Raw genomic sequence first — 6,614 nt, 5'->3', positions numbered from 1 at the left:
AATTACGTTTATTGTACCTTCGGCACCAGTTTAGTACTATCTTGGTCCACTTTCTGTTCCTCTTGCCATGTGCCCCGCCCATTTCTACTTGGTACTTATTACAGAATATGATAGAATATAATAGAATTGACAGAATTACGAGTGAACTGTTTTTCTGTGTTTGATTCAGCACATTTAGTTTAAGTCTGGAATCCAATGCCTTGGCAAATTTAAGGATTTTCGTACATTTCTTTAATTGAGAACACAAATTAACTATTCTGTCAATGTTTTTAATATTTTTCTTAACTTTTTTTAATGCTATATACCGTAAAAAGAAGATATAAACAGATAAATTTCAAACTTACACTTTTAGTTTAAAAAAACAGTTACCTTTTACAATAACTACAATTTTACAATAACTAAAGAGATGTATTCCTCTTATGTAGCTGTATCTTGACTCTGTCTTCATCATGAGCTCCACTCTCTGAGTGTTTTGAGTCTTAGATCTTTAAGTTTTAATAACAAAATAGCTCAACCTCTTTAAGTCTACTTTTAATCAGAAATCCTGTGAAGAACAATTTCCTTACTTGATGATTGAAAAGAATATCACTTTTACGGCATTCTTCGACCCAGGGACTATACAGTAATAAGTATAGTTATAGAGTATTAAGTATAATATATATTACCTGGAATTTGATAACAGAAATGCAGAGATTTCATATCAAAATTCAAGCAGAAATTAAACCTAAAACCAAAATATCAAATATCTAAAGATAGCTTGGGGTGGAGCTATAATATTAATTTGAATTGTAAATGACGGATTAAATCGACCGCGCGACCAAGCTCGCACTTGCAATAAATGTTAAACTTGCTAAAATAAATCTACATTTTTATAAGACAAAGCGAAAATAATAATAAGAATAGCTTGGGAAAAAGGAATGTGTTTAAAGACTAGGAAAGCCCGAATCGGTCATGCACCTAATGTTGTTCTGTCTGCCTAACCGAAAGAATTGTTTAATATAAAATTATCTAGAATCCCATTTTGTACGGGTAAACTGTAACCTAATTTAGGTTAGGTAGGCGACACTTTTCTTTCTACGAAATATATTTGTTTAGCTTTCATGTTTTTTTATTAAATAGCAAAATCCTAATAACAATTTGACTGTATATGTCTAAACTAGTACTATATATACATTATACATACTATTCAAGTGCAAATTAATGTAAACTTCACATGATGTCAAATCCAAATATAATTTATTCGTTTATATTTTTAAAGTTACTTAAAAAAAGTATTCTAAAAATATAGACTTATAGAGAGACAATAGTATTCTAATCTTTTTAACATAGAGATTATAAGCAGGTCTATGTCGCATGTAATCCATATAATTTGAAATAAATATAAATCAATAAAACACATAAAATTCTTTTTGACACCATGTCTATTAACAACAAATATTTAGCATTGTACCCCTCGATTGACGGAAATCGGCACACACTTCTAAGTGGTAGGGATCAGGAAACAATTAATACAGGAACAATGAGAAAGGTTACACTAATAAAAATTCAATACCAACACAAAAAGTTAATCGCACGCATAAAATATTCACGATATATTCCTATACTACATATACTGAAGGCGTACTCCAGGAATGCGTGGCTGTGTACAGAAATCCTCGGAGCAGTGATGCTCTGATTTCTGTACATCGCTCAGGGAAGCCGGCGAAGTGTCCAGGAGACTTTTCTGCTTCTGGAAGGAGCTGGCTTTGTTGGCAAAGACTCGCACAACAGACCAAGTGAGAGTCTAAGTGCGGAATTTTAGTCCTTCAACGCTTAACCGTTATTTAACTGAGGATTATAATAAATTCAACGTCGTCAAATATCACAATTACGTTTATGTCAAACTCAGCCATACGACAAAGCCAAAGAGAAAATTTACAATCAAACAATTTAGAACATTCTTGCGTTGTCAAAAATATTATACCGATGGAATAATTAAAAAAGTGGCTTACTTAAATGTAAACTGGCTAAATTGTATTTTGTAATATTAATTAACTCTAACAAATAGTTTGTATAATATAAAATATAGATACTTCTTGTGTAGTTGCTGCAATCTGCAACTATACTTTGAAACATATATTAAATATCACAATAGTTATAATTGCTAATTGTTATAAATAAATATGTCACCGGTACAACCATCTTTCGCTGTATGCAATATATTAAACATTATATCAATTTGGTACATAAGTATTAAATAAGTAATATTTTCATATAAAAATGTTCACGATATATTTTCAACATTCATTCAGTATATATGAATTTGAGTATGTTCTATATGACATCAACCCACCGTGGGAGCCGGCAAAAGGTGGGAGCGTAAAGTTTTGAAGAGCTTGGCGTGCGCATGCGCGCGAACATCGACCCTACCGTCCACCTGCACACATTGACTACGTGTGTGATCACCTGTTTTTTTATACATTCTGGCGAATCATTCATGGCTCTTCTTATAGAAACAGCGTGATTGTAACACCTTCAATGTCCCAACTACGTGCGTAGCCAGCTCTTTAAGGTATACTTACGAGTATACTATTAAAAAAGTCTGCGACATACAATTTAATATCGAATATTTCTTTTACATATATACCTTTTCGTTTAAGCTTACATTACTCCAATGTCTTTTACAAAATTGCTTGAATATATCCCATTATATATATTAATTATTACTTTTAAATAAATTTCTTATAATTACTTTTAAATAAATATTCCTTTGGTTACTTTTAGGTTTATTGCATGTACAACTAACTTTTTATTGTGATTATTTTAAGAATGACTATGTAATGTTAATATTATGTATTGTTCTCATGTGTGACATTTTTTTTTTGAGAAATAAAACGTCTTTACACCTATATATTTAAAAATATTTATAAAAAGACTGTTTCTTTATAATATAGAATCGGTCATTAAGAAATTCTTTTTCCAACAAACAATTAAACTGTCTGTTAATCTTTGTAATCCATTCATTATTTTCTACACAGAGTCATGTGTGTGTTGCGGTGTCAGATGTGTTACTTCTGTCTTTCTAGAATTAAGGACAGTTTAAATGTTTCTAACTTACTTCTATTATTTTTTTAATTGTAAGAAACATACACATCTTATAAGTATATTTAAATATACTAGCCTCGAGGGACTTTAGACAAATCTCTAGAATTTATTTTATTATTTTGCAAAGGTCTAGGTTTGAACCCGATGGTAAGGAAAACTTTACAGTTGAAATGGAGCAAGTTCTTATAAAAATAACATATGAATTCTCGAATTATTCAGATGAGAATACTTTTTAATCTTTTCTATATTTAAATATACTTTGCTTTTTTATTACTCAATAAATAGGCAATTTACTATAATATATTGTTTGCAAAAGTCTTATCTAAATCGGTCACGGTGTCACAAGTCACTATCAGACCACAAAAACAAACCCAACGAACCAAAATCCTTCTGTAATCCCTTCAAAACCTCGCTACATGCTGTGATGCTTCTAATAAAGATCAGTACAGACAAATATGCACTCTATCACCATAATATAAAACTTATTTCCGCGAAAAGCCTGTAATTCTTTGAATAAAAAGAAAAATCTTCGTGAGAAAAACTCTAGTGAAAATTTTTGCTCGCCTAACTTAAATTCTATGTCAAGATAAATAGTGTGAATTTATTATGAATAACAGTTTTCCAAGTTTTCGCTTTTTTAAGTTTATTGCAACGTTACATTTTATGTGCAACATATTTTTAGATACATTTACAATAACTAAAGCTAAATGTTTGGTTTTTGTTTAGATTCGATTTTTAATCATAATTTTACATTCATACATTCTAGCATTAATTAATCTGAATAAATTAAAAAATGTGGTTTAACACACATAAGACAATATAATAATGTGACAGGGGCAAAAAAGAAAGCGGGGCGCCTTGATTAAAACGCGGCGATTACCGCAACGCTGCACCGTCGGGAGGCTGACGGGTGCGTTGGCGGTTTTTATGCCATTCAGTGGAGACATATGTATATGTCTTCGATAAATCACATAAAATCTTTAGATACCGAAAATCCACGAAAATAAAATATCGCTGGTAATTTCGATGACATAATGTACACTTATATACGTCAAAAAAATTAAATTTAATGTCAATTCTCAAATCGAGAACATAGCATGACTGAAATGGAAATATACTCTGTCACTTTTTAATCAGAAATTTTATTTGTTTTGCAATTTATATATATTCTTGCCTAGAATCATTTTGACATAGAAATAAGTCTAATGAAAGCGAAATTAATGAAGAATAAATATAAGCATTATTTTGTAAGAAGAAAAGGAAAAATGAGCGCTCTTAACGAACGACCCTCTTAGCCTCTGAAACCTTTAGACTGAATAGGAGACAAATTGTATTAATTATATGATTTATTTGCGTCCTCTTCAATAATTTCTCAGTTTTCGGATATTTTTCCATTTCAAATTTAGGATATAATAAGAGGAGCAGTTTATATCTACAGAAAATAAGAAATTATGTTACATATAATGTATTATTATTATAAAATAATAAATAAACAGACCGTTTAATTTTCAAACAAAAAAATAACAATATACGTACTGAGATTTTTTACATTATATACATTATGTTTATCTTGTAATGGTATATCCCAACTACCTTCAACATCATCGATGGGAACCCTTCACGGGCCTCCTTCAGCTCTTTCCAACTGACTCTGCCAATATCTTTCTTCCTCCATTCGCTTTCTACAATCGCTTCTATTTCTTCTATCCACCATTGCTTGGGCGCCCTTTTGGTCCTTTTCATATACTTGTCTTACAAGTTTCAAATTAAATGTTACTTGTTGTAAGATACAGAAAATAGGAGTATAATTTCGGTGTAGAATTTACTTTTTATAGTTCTGGCATCTTTACAATAAAATATTATACTTTTAAGATGCTTCTGAAATCCCGTCGGACATTTTTTCGAAGATTTCTTTAGCATAATAATTGATCTTCTTATTTAATATCATTAACACTTAATTTATCTTATTTCTTAGAATAAAAAATATATTTTTAGATTACCTCTACACTCTAGGCCTCTGTTTAAAATACTTATTTTTAATGTGAAATATAATTTATAAGATACTAGTGGATCTGACAGACAGTACACAGAGTTTAATTACGAACACATCCAGAGAAGATTTACATATATACTAGTTGTTTATTTTCTGTATATTTATAAATAACCTAGTTACCAACTGCAGCACCATCTGCCGGGCTGATATGTGAATCTAAGCCAGCCACGGCATAACCCAAACTCTTCAAAAGTTCACCCTAATCGGTCCAGGCGTTTAAAAGGAGTTCAGTGACACGTACAGTAGAATTATATTTATAAAGATTTTAATTTTCTTTCGTAATATTATAATTTTTATTGCTTTTGCATTATTACGTAATATAATTGATTGAATACCCCTTTGCAATTATTATAAGAGTACTCAAACCACTTCTGTATATATAGTTGACCTTTCAAACATCCAGATTAAACTTTTTGAGCACATCTTCTATCGACCGGCCACGCCCACCGCCCCTTACCCCGCACCACAGACACCCCCCGGCCACAGTACACAAATGAATGATTACTTGAATTCCGTTCAAGTTTCTATTTCTTCTTTTAATTAGCCACTTGTATAATAAATCGTCTGAGTTCGATCTATTTGAAATAGGAACGATAAAGGATCGCTACCTTTACATTTATAATTAGCTATCTGCCATATGACAGCAGCATATTAAAATATAGCAAGTTGCTTGTAATAAATACGATCTCTTTATATTTTGGATATTCCTAGGTCCTAATATGTACTTAATAAACACGTAAAAGACTGTTTCTAAAGTCTTCACAGTTTGACAGTATTCAATATACATTCAAGAAGTATTTATTTTTACATCAAAAGATTAATATATAATTAATATACAATAAATGCACTAATATGATTCAACACGACTATAGGTTTGTATGAAATCAAAATGCTATTTTGATATATCTATAGTGACATAATATGATAGAAAAAAAACAACAACCAACCAAAATCAGTTGTCTATCATTTAATCAATGAATGTTCTTGGTCTGAGACTGTCTAACAATAATATTTTGTCTGTAACTGTAAGCATGTAACTTTCAAAACAGAAACCGACATGGTGAACATTTATCTGTACTGTCTTAATATCTGGTTCTCTCAATATATCATCCTTGTAGTCCTATCATAACTCAATATTTAATAGCCACCGCTTACAGAGTACCACTGCTGGCTGTATACCACGCATAACGTCGTGGCAGTGTTTTACTTATACACCCCAATATATTTTCACCAGCGACCTAGCCAGATCTATTCTCAAACCTACATCATTTAGTGTTACTGACTACAACCCAAATAAATTTAAAATATCCCGTGTACTTTCCAAAAGTTTGAAATCCATTAATTAATTTATAATTAATCTCGATAGTGTCATACAATTAAAACAATGTCAAAAGGTGCGAACAATTCAGCCGCATTGAGTAATGAATGCACTAGTGCAGTGGCGTGCCAAAGAGATCTTATCAACAAATGGATTTTG

The sequence above is a fragment of the Pieris rapae genome, chromosome 8 (genome assembly GCF_905147795.1).
Source record: "Pieris rapae chromosome 8, ilPieRapa1.1, whole genome shotgun sequence".
Lineage (NCBI taxonomy): Eukaryota > Metazoa > Arthropoda > Insecta > Lepidoptera > Pieridae > Pieris > Pieris rapae.
Note: the sequence above shows the minus strand (reverse complement) of the source record.